The 9,036-nt window shown below is 42.9% G+C and overlaps 2 pseudogenes; both read right to left on the bottom strand.

Annotated features, from left to right (window-relative positions):
* Positions 1–872: 872 nt before the first annotated feature.
* Positions 873–2,608, bottom strand: LOC102699656 (annotated as a pseudogene).
* A 1,542-nt stretch (positions 2,609–4,150) lies between these two features.
* LOC107303521 lies at positions 4,151–5,763 on the bottom strand (annotated as a pseudogene).
* Positions 5,764–9,036: the final 3,273 nt, after the last annotated feature.

Below are 9,036 nucleotides of genomic sequence, written 5' to 3'. Positions count from 1 at the left end.
TCAAAAAACCACCGTCACAAATTTGTTTTGTGATATCTATATACTTTCATGTCACAAATGTATGACAATAGATTTGAATGTCATAGAGATTTATGACATTGATTTGTTGTCATAAAATTCTAAACCTTGCCACATGGAGAAACACCACGTAGGATGGATGCTATCATGGCAAGGAAAAAATAATGTCATAACATAAATTTTGGTCTGCTAAAGCCCAACCTTTATGACGAAGTTAAACATGACAGATGATTGCCACGTGACGGCCAACATGGCAGGTGACATGGCTAGTGATGTGGGGATGATGACGTGGCAGCTGACGTCATTAATTATTTTTTTAACAGGACATTATTTTTTACGGCCTATTAATTTTTTACGTCTCATTAATTTCAACATCTCATTTTAGAACTTGGTCATTTTAAAATATGTCTATTTCAAAACTAAGCCCATTTCAAAACTGGTCCATCTTATCGACATACTATCAGATCAAAGCCAACATGCCTACTAAAATCTGAGCCCACCAAATTGAATCCAATTTCTCATACCACAAATCAGAATACAACAGAATGTTTATCAGCCAAATAACAGATACAATCTTAGATTCAAAGGAATTCATCCCTACTTCTAGAATCAAATAATTGTTCCACAACAAGCAACAAAAGTTTGTGTAGCACCAGCTTGTCAAGGTTGATGAATCACACAACATTCTAGCAGATAACAAAATGTGAGCTACCAATTTTGGTTCAACAAACACAAGCAGCAAAAGTACAACAAGTTGCAGCCCACACCACACAGGTCCTATGGTAGCCATGGGCCTATGGTTGTATGTGTGAAATCTGAAACCAGAACGTGCTCTTTGCAGTATCTGGAAAAGAATGCAGAGAAAAACACTCAATGAGATGTCAAATATAACTTTTACCGTAAGAAATATTAATTTACGATGTACTGCTTAATGCGATAAAATAAATCACTGAATAATGTTACAATACAACTAATAATGGCTAATTGGCTATGCATAGAGAAGATTAGATAACATGTGAGACATGCCAAGGAATTACCTGGTTAGTCATATGCTAGTTAGTTCAAAACACATTCTTAGGTATTTATCAGAACAATGGCTAACCTAACTGTACAATATTCAGAGTCCTTGAATGGGAATCTTAATCCTGTTAAATATGAACTAAGAATTGTGATTATGCAGCTAAAGTAAGGAAAACTAAATCTAAACCCTTAGAGTTGAGAAATATCACAAGTTCAGAGCCACTTAAAAGGAAATCTAAATGTTGCCACTTAAAAGGGCTGACTTCAAATACTTAATAACATGCTACTGTAGTTTCTAACTGGCAAGTACTAAGGACTAGTGGTTCTTAAACAGGACTTGAAGACCAGAAGGAAACACACCTTGAACGTGCCAAAAAAAATCATTTAGCAAAAACATGATGCAAATATTCTCAAACAAACTGAGCCACAAATATTAAAAACAGACCTTCTGTAACACCAGATTCCTCGTTCAGTCCTGTTGTAGATGTACCCAATCCTTGTGAACTAGTACTGATAGCAACAGATATGTGATTACCAAGTCTTGCAGACTCCATATGTGCCTCGAAGACACTTTGTTCCATGGATAGTGAACGTCCATTGACATTTATTATAAACATCTTTGCTGAAATGAGGTTTGTGAGATAGTATTCAACTTCAGAGATAAGCTTTGTTTCTCTTCTGAAGAGCTGAATAAACTTTAGATTCGAGTGCAGCTGAGGAGGATTGGCCTACATCAAATTTTAGTATATTGTCAGTTGTACTCCGTATAGTAAAAACATGAAAGTATTAGAGACTAGGATTTTCCAAAGTAGAAATGTAGAATGCATAAAGTAACACAAACGCATTAGTGACAACTATCAGCTTTCAACTTACCTTGATTGTAATATAAATAAGAATAGGAAGAAAATCATCAGCCCTGGACAATGTTCGATCATTTCATATACATTTAGAAGCAAGTTGTTGATGATTTGACAACAGCTCATAACACAAATAAGTTTCTCTCGTGGTGATTTGAAGGAATTAATCTTTTCCAACTCTTTAACTGCAAGCTACAATAGCACAAACATTTGATTGAAGATCATAGTAAATTTGGGCCTTAGTTGTATGGTAATAGTACTTCTCGCCCATATACAACAGCTTTCAGTTTCCACATCTAAGTTCAGATAGACAAAGTTGGTCAGTCAGGCAGCTACCATCAAGGTTTCATATAGTTCGTCTATCCGTTAACTTACAGATTTCATGGATGTCACCTATCAAACACCAGGAGTCGACCGGCGTCCGAGTGGCGTCGGAGTGGAAGGGGCCATCCGGGTCGGCGTCGACCAGCGTCGGAGTGGAGGACGCGAGCGGCAGCGTCGAGGGGTGGCGGCGGCACCAACGGGACGCCGGCGAGCAGCGTAGGGAGACGGCGGATGGGGGCTGGGACGCCTACGAGCAGTAGTTGGGTGAACCGGCGAAGTCGGCGGCGCCGGCGGCGAGATCTGGGAGGCGAGCCGGGGACTGTGCGGGCGAGATCTGGGCGGCGGGGGCTGTCTGGTGAGTGGTGATGGGTAGGGATTAGAGAAGAAGGGGAAAATATTGGGCGAGGAGAGAGAGGAGGAGGGAAGATAAAATTTTTGAAGGGGTGAGGAGTGAAATTTTTTATTGGAAATTTCGAATTAATTTTTATGGCACTAAATCAACTCGTATGAAAAATTCTAAAAAACAAAGTTGTAAAACTCATTTAGATCTACTATTTTTCTTTTGGTCATTTCTCCATCCGAGTTTGACTGAACTATATAAAATTGAATTTGAAATTATGACAACTTTAAAAAATAGTTTTAAATACTATAAATAATTTCAAATGAAAACGTCACCAACAACAAAGTTCTATAACATATCAAAATGTACAACTTTTGTTTTGGTCATTTTGTCATATGACTTTGTTTCAATAATTTGAATTTGAATTTCAAATTGTGACAACTTCAAACAATATTTATAAATACTAAATGATTTCAACTGAAAAAGTCATAAACATCAAAGTTGTATAATTCATCAAAATCTATAACTTTTATTTGGGTCATTTATTCATCCGACAAAATGATTTGTAATATTGTTCACAAAATATACATTTGTTCTGAGTTACAAGAAAGAAACTAAAGTAAAGATGTATCAACTTATGAAAAATGTATGGTCCCACTTTATTAAAATCAACTAAGTTTTTTATCGAAAGATTATGGACCAAAAATTTGTTGTCATGACAGTTTGTAGAATTTTCAGGCCACATTTATGTATTTTTGTAATTATTATGTGGTAATTTGAGGATAGAAAATTGAATTGTTCATAGAATATAATTTTATTTTCCATCTTTCTCAAGGAAATGGGCTATAATAGAACATATGATCATAAATATTATTTTTCTGCAATTTTCTATACATCATATGAATTTTTATACATTAAATGAATTTCTACACGGTTATCCAAATTAATTTAAAATTGAACTACGTGTACATCTTACAAGATAAAACAAATTGCAAAAAAAAAATATTTAGGCTTATGTGTTCCATTCTAGCATACATCCTAGCGATAGATAAAAAATTAAATTATCTTTTAAGGACAATTCAATTTTCTGTCCCTAAATTACACCATTGTAATTACAGTAATATCTATATTTGGTCAGAAAATTAAGCAAACTAACATGACACCATATTTTTGATCCACAAGCTTGCCATAAAAATTGAAATGATTTTAATGAAATCGGATCATACATTGCTTACAAATTGATACATCTCTCATGTAGTTTCTTATAAGTAGAGACAAATATATCTATTTATGAATAATGTATGGTCCCATTTTATTAAAACCATTTAAATTTTTTATGATAAGCTTATGACCAAAAATATCGTTTCATGTCATTTTGCATAATTTTCTCACCAAATATACATATTGTTGTAATTATTATGTGTTTATTTGGGGATAGAAAATTGAATTGTACTTACAAGACAATTTAATTTTTCATAAATCTCAAGAACATGGGCTATAATGCAACATATGAGCCTAAATATTATTTTTTGTAATTTTTGGTATTTTATTAGATGCACTTTTTGTTCAATTTTGAATTAATTTCCGTAATCATGTAAAATTCAATTAACATATAGAAGATAGTAAATTAGCTCCAAAATTCTTGAAACTTATAACATACAACTTATAAGTAGTCTATTACATATGAAAAATAATGGGTTAATTGATTTCATGCCACTGCAAATATGGCTATTTAGAATAATGCCACTATAATTCACGTATTCGGTTAAGTGCCACCTCAATTTTTTGAAATCAGATCCATGCCAACTTTTCCGTCCATCTGACACTTCCTTCCGTTTTCTTCCGTCGAACTCGTCACCACCTCCGATAAGACGGCAGCTGCGGAGGCGAAGACAACGACGGAGCCGACGGCTCCAGCAGCGGGGTCGGTGACCGGCGGAATGGGCGGGGGGCTTGGACAGGAGCACGAAGAGCGTCGTGAGCGCGGATATCCCGGCCGGCGAGGAGGAAGCTGACGACGATGTCGCGAAGGAACTTGTCCTCCGCGGCGCCATGCGCGTCTCCGGCCGAGGCCATGAACCGTGACAGGAGGTCGTGGCTGTTCCCGACGCCCAGCTTCTGGCGCTCCTGGATCATCGCCGCCGCGAGCCCATCGATGAGCCTGATGGCCTTCTTGATCTCCCTCTCGGACCCAATGTTAAGCAGCCGCTTCATCTTCCACAGCAACGGCGACGCCGCGGCGCCCCGCATGGCGGAGAGCCGCCAGGTGGTGTCGAACGCGTCGGCTAGCTAGCTCCGACACGGGCATGTCCCGGTCGAGGCAGCACGAGTCCAGGCCAAAGGAGATCTTGCAGATGGTATCGAAGGCGAACCTGTTGGAATCACTCCCTCTCTTCTGTAGTGTTTATCACAAACACTCACGTATTTTTTACTTGAGTCACACACACGAGTGAACAGATGGCACAAGCTAGAAATGCTTTTGGTTGATGCAGCCACCTTGCTCTTGTCGTTTTCCAGTCATTATATAGACTAAAGTTACAACGAACTAGCCAATCACCTGGCCAAAACTCACGCACCACGATTCCCACTAAGTGCTAATGACCAGGTAAACTAATTACATACATGCAAAATTAACTACCAACTTCTAGCATGCAGCCATGCACACACGTGAAACTTTGCTTGCAAGTTTCTACTCCTCCTGGGCGTCGGACAGCACCGGCATGAGCCGCGTCTCCACCTCCTGGGCGATGATCTTGAACGCGTAGGACCGCACCGAGACGCTGCCGAGCTCGAGGCTGGCCATCTTCCGCTGGTGGCGCCACATGTTGCCGTCGACGTTGAAGATGCCACTGCCGAGCAGGTCGCCGAGGAGCGCTGCGAAGGGCTTCCCCTTGGGGAAGTTGTCGAAGCAGGTCTTGAGCATGTACTCGACGTTGGCCGTGACGGTGCAGCCGAGGACGTGGACATGGACGGTGCCCGTCAGCGAGCGGCGGAGCAGGTGCGCTTACCAGTCGCCGAGGTTGGTGAAGTCCCTCCTCCACGACCCGATCAGGTAGGCCGGCACACATGGCAGCTGCACCACGGCCACCGCCACCGCCGGAGCAGCTGGAGTACGACGCCGAGCGCCGCCATGCACAGCGCGCACCCAAAGAACACGAGCCCCGCGCACCGCGCGCCCGACGGCAGCTCCACCAGGGCGTCCATGGCGGATCCGTTACACATTCCACGGCAGTTCCTGTCCAAGCACCCCGCAAATTCCGCCGGTCACCGACTCCGCTGCCGGAGTCGTCGGCTCCGTCTTCGCCTCTGCCGCTGCCGTCTTGCGGGAGGCGGTGACGAGTCCGACGGAGAAGGAGACAGAAGAAAACGGATGGAAGAAGGCAGATGGATGGAAAAGTGACGGCAGTGGTATGGATCAAATTTTGAAAAATTGCGGTGGCACCCACCCGACTACGCGAATTGTAATGATATTTTTCTAAATAGTCATATTTCCAATGGCATGGAACTAATTAACTCAAAAATAAAATGGTATATATAAGATAATTATTTTTATGTGTTATTTATATAATGGTGCAATAACTTAAAAAAGAAACAAGCGAGGGAGTAGAATTGGACTTCATTTGGGCTGAAACAAAGGAGAAGAGAGGGAGCTGGGCTCAAGTGACCAGGCCAAAAGAGGGGAGTGGGAGAGAGCTGCTGGCTGAAAATGACCCAGAGTTTTTAAACATTTTAGATTTTATTTAAGCATTGGAATGATGATTTATTAAGAATACTTTACATGCTCAAATAATTCCCAGAAAAATCTACAAAATAGATGAGCACACAAAGTATTTAATAAAATTTTATCTTGGCTATTTTCAAATTTTCCATACATTTTAACCTAGCTTTTTGCATTTTAAACTTATTCTTAAGAAAATATTAAACACATAAATAAGAGAAAACTGTAGGTGTTAACAAAGTTGGGCTGAAATAAATAAAACAAAAAAGAAAAAAAACTTCTGACGTGGCAATAGTGATGCCACTATGGAAAAAATAACAATAATTCATTAAGTATTTTGTGACACACATCCTTTGTCATATATTTATGACATTACAAAATAGGCCTTATGACATGAGCAAATATCGTCACCAGGTGACATTGTAATACCTATATGACATTTGTTGTCACATATAATTTTTTGTTGTCATTAAATTGAAATGCCTATTACATAATGTCATAAAACAAATGATATAGTGACATTATATCTTGTTGTCATACTTAATATGTCAAAAAACCATACATTTCTTGTAGTGACGATCGGCTCGGCCCACATATGAATTCTACCATCTAGCCCTCGCAGCACGCCAGCTTGGATGTGGCCAGTTGTCGGCTGACCTGTTCTTCCTGGGCCGGATTGAAATTAGGGGCCAGGTAACTTCGGCCTTGGAGTTCGATAGGATTATCCAAATGGCTGAAGTTATCCCATTTGGGTCCACGACCTCTTTTTCCTTTGGAAATGTTGTGCTGGACGCCTACATTGCCTGGTGGAATGAGCTGCACCAACACTTGTTCTCGGCACCAGTGGGCTTCTTCTGTAATCGGATCGACTCCGATTATTAATATTCTGACCCTGAGATAACTATTAAAACCTGTCAATTCGCTATTTATACGTCTCTTGTTATAATCTGATATTAACCCTTATGCTTTGCAGCCCACTCCCGCAGTTCTTGCCGTTAGCCGGAGCGGCAGGCTGATCGAATATTCAACCTCGATGCTGCCAACTCTGGGTCATGGTGCTCCTTCCCCTTGTGAGTTTGTCAAGAAATTCTTGGGACATCCGAGTCCACTGAGAAGACCCAAGCGCAGCAAGAGATGCGAACGAGCCCTGAAGAAGAAATTAAAGATCACCACAGAGGCCATTCCTTTGGAGACCACATCGGTTGATATGGATGTCGCTATTGACGCCGCAGCTGGCGATGATTCAGATACCGACGTTAGGCAAAAGGTAATCGCCTATCTCTTCCCTTCTCGGCAGGTAATTACCTCTTGAACTATAATTGTTGCTTTATTCAGCCGATCGCTTTTTTGATTTTCTTTCCTGTAGTCTACTGTCAAATCATCGGCCAATGCCATCCCGGTGCCAACCGATGCCATCGATCCAACTCCTGCTGCCGCGACATTACATATGCCACCGAGCCCAACCCCTGTGCCTTCTTTAGTCGGCCCAGCTCTAAGGTCTGGGAAGAAACACAAGATGGTGGTCCACCGTCCTTCTCGGCGAGCAGCATCTTTGGTACAGGTAACTCCTTGCACTTTGCACTATGATAGATCCCAGACGTCCTCCACTCACCAACTCCAGCGGCCGATACCGCTCCAGTACCAACAATCACCACGGAGGCGGCCATCTTGCCCGCCAGTACACCTGTCTAGCCGGCCGTTGTTGCTCCTTTAGCACAGGTAAACCTTTCTCGTACTCTTTTGAGCTTATCGTGCGTTGCCTAACCTGATGCCTTAATCCTAGGACTTGAGCAACTTTTTCTCTTTTGACGTTGGCCAATACATCGGCTCCCCTGAATCTGGTGCTGACGCCCATGCCGCCGTGCCTACTGACCTCTGAGATCGACTTGCTAACATCTTGGCCAGACTGGATTATCCGGTTGACACGCTGATGAATGACGCCGGCCCAATTAGGTTGAGGATTGAGGAGATACAAGACCGGCTGCCCGGTGACCTAGTAGATGCCATCGTCCTAGCAGGCTACATCGAATCCCATTGGATTCCCGTGCTTCGAGCCCGCCAATGGATCGCCGATCGTGCCTCGCAAGCTTCTATCCAGGCAAAAGTGCAAACTGATTGTCACACCCGGAGTTTCGTCCTAAGCCTAAATTGTAAAAAGAAATTCGTAAATAACAATTGGCTTAATTAACTCAGGAAAAATCCCTCTAAAACAACCTAATTCAAATAAATCGAGGCTCGCAAATCGACTAACTGGATTTAAATTCAAATTGCAGAAGTATAAAATTTGGCCAAACAAATTAATTTAAAACTCGGCAAAAGTGGGGTTTTCCTTTTTCCCTCCTTTTTCCTTTCTTTTTCCCTTCCTTCTCAAATTGGGCCGAAGTCCAATTTTCCTCCCTCTTTCTTTTTCCTTTTCTTTTTCTTTTTCTTTTCCTTCCCGGGCCGGCCCAGCCGAGCCAGCCCGCAGCCTCCTCCTCGCTCGGCCCAGCCGAGCCGGCCTCCCTCCGCTCGCCAGCGCGCGCCCCGCCTGGGCCACCACTCGGCCCAGCTCCCGCGTCGCCCGCGCCGCGAGTCCACGCCGCCTCCCTCCTCTCTCTCGCGCCACTGACAGGTGGGGCCCACCTATCAGCGACCGAACTCCGCCAGCCCGCGCCGCGCCCGCGCCGGCCGAGTCCGAGTCCGCCGCCGCGCCGCAACCGCCGCCGCCGCAACGGCCGCCGCCGAGACTGCGTCGTCGCCGACTCGGTCTCCAACCTCCG

Source organism: Oryza brachyantha, chromosome 2 (assembly GCF_000231095.2).
Source record: "Oryza brachyantha chromosome 2, ObraRS2, whole genome shotgun sequence".
In the NCBI taxonomy this organism is placed as follows: Eukaryota; Viridiplantae; Streptophyta; class Magnoliopsida; order Poales; family Poaceae; genus Oryza; species Oryza brachyantha.
The sequence above is the reverse complement of the archived record's forward strand: the minus strand, read 5'-3'. Positions and strand labels throughout refer to the sequence as shown.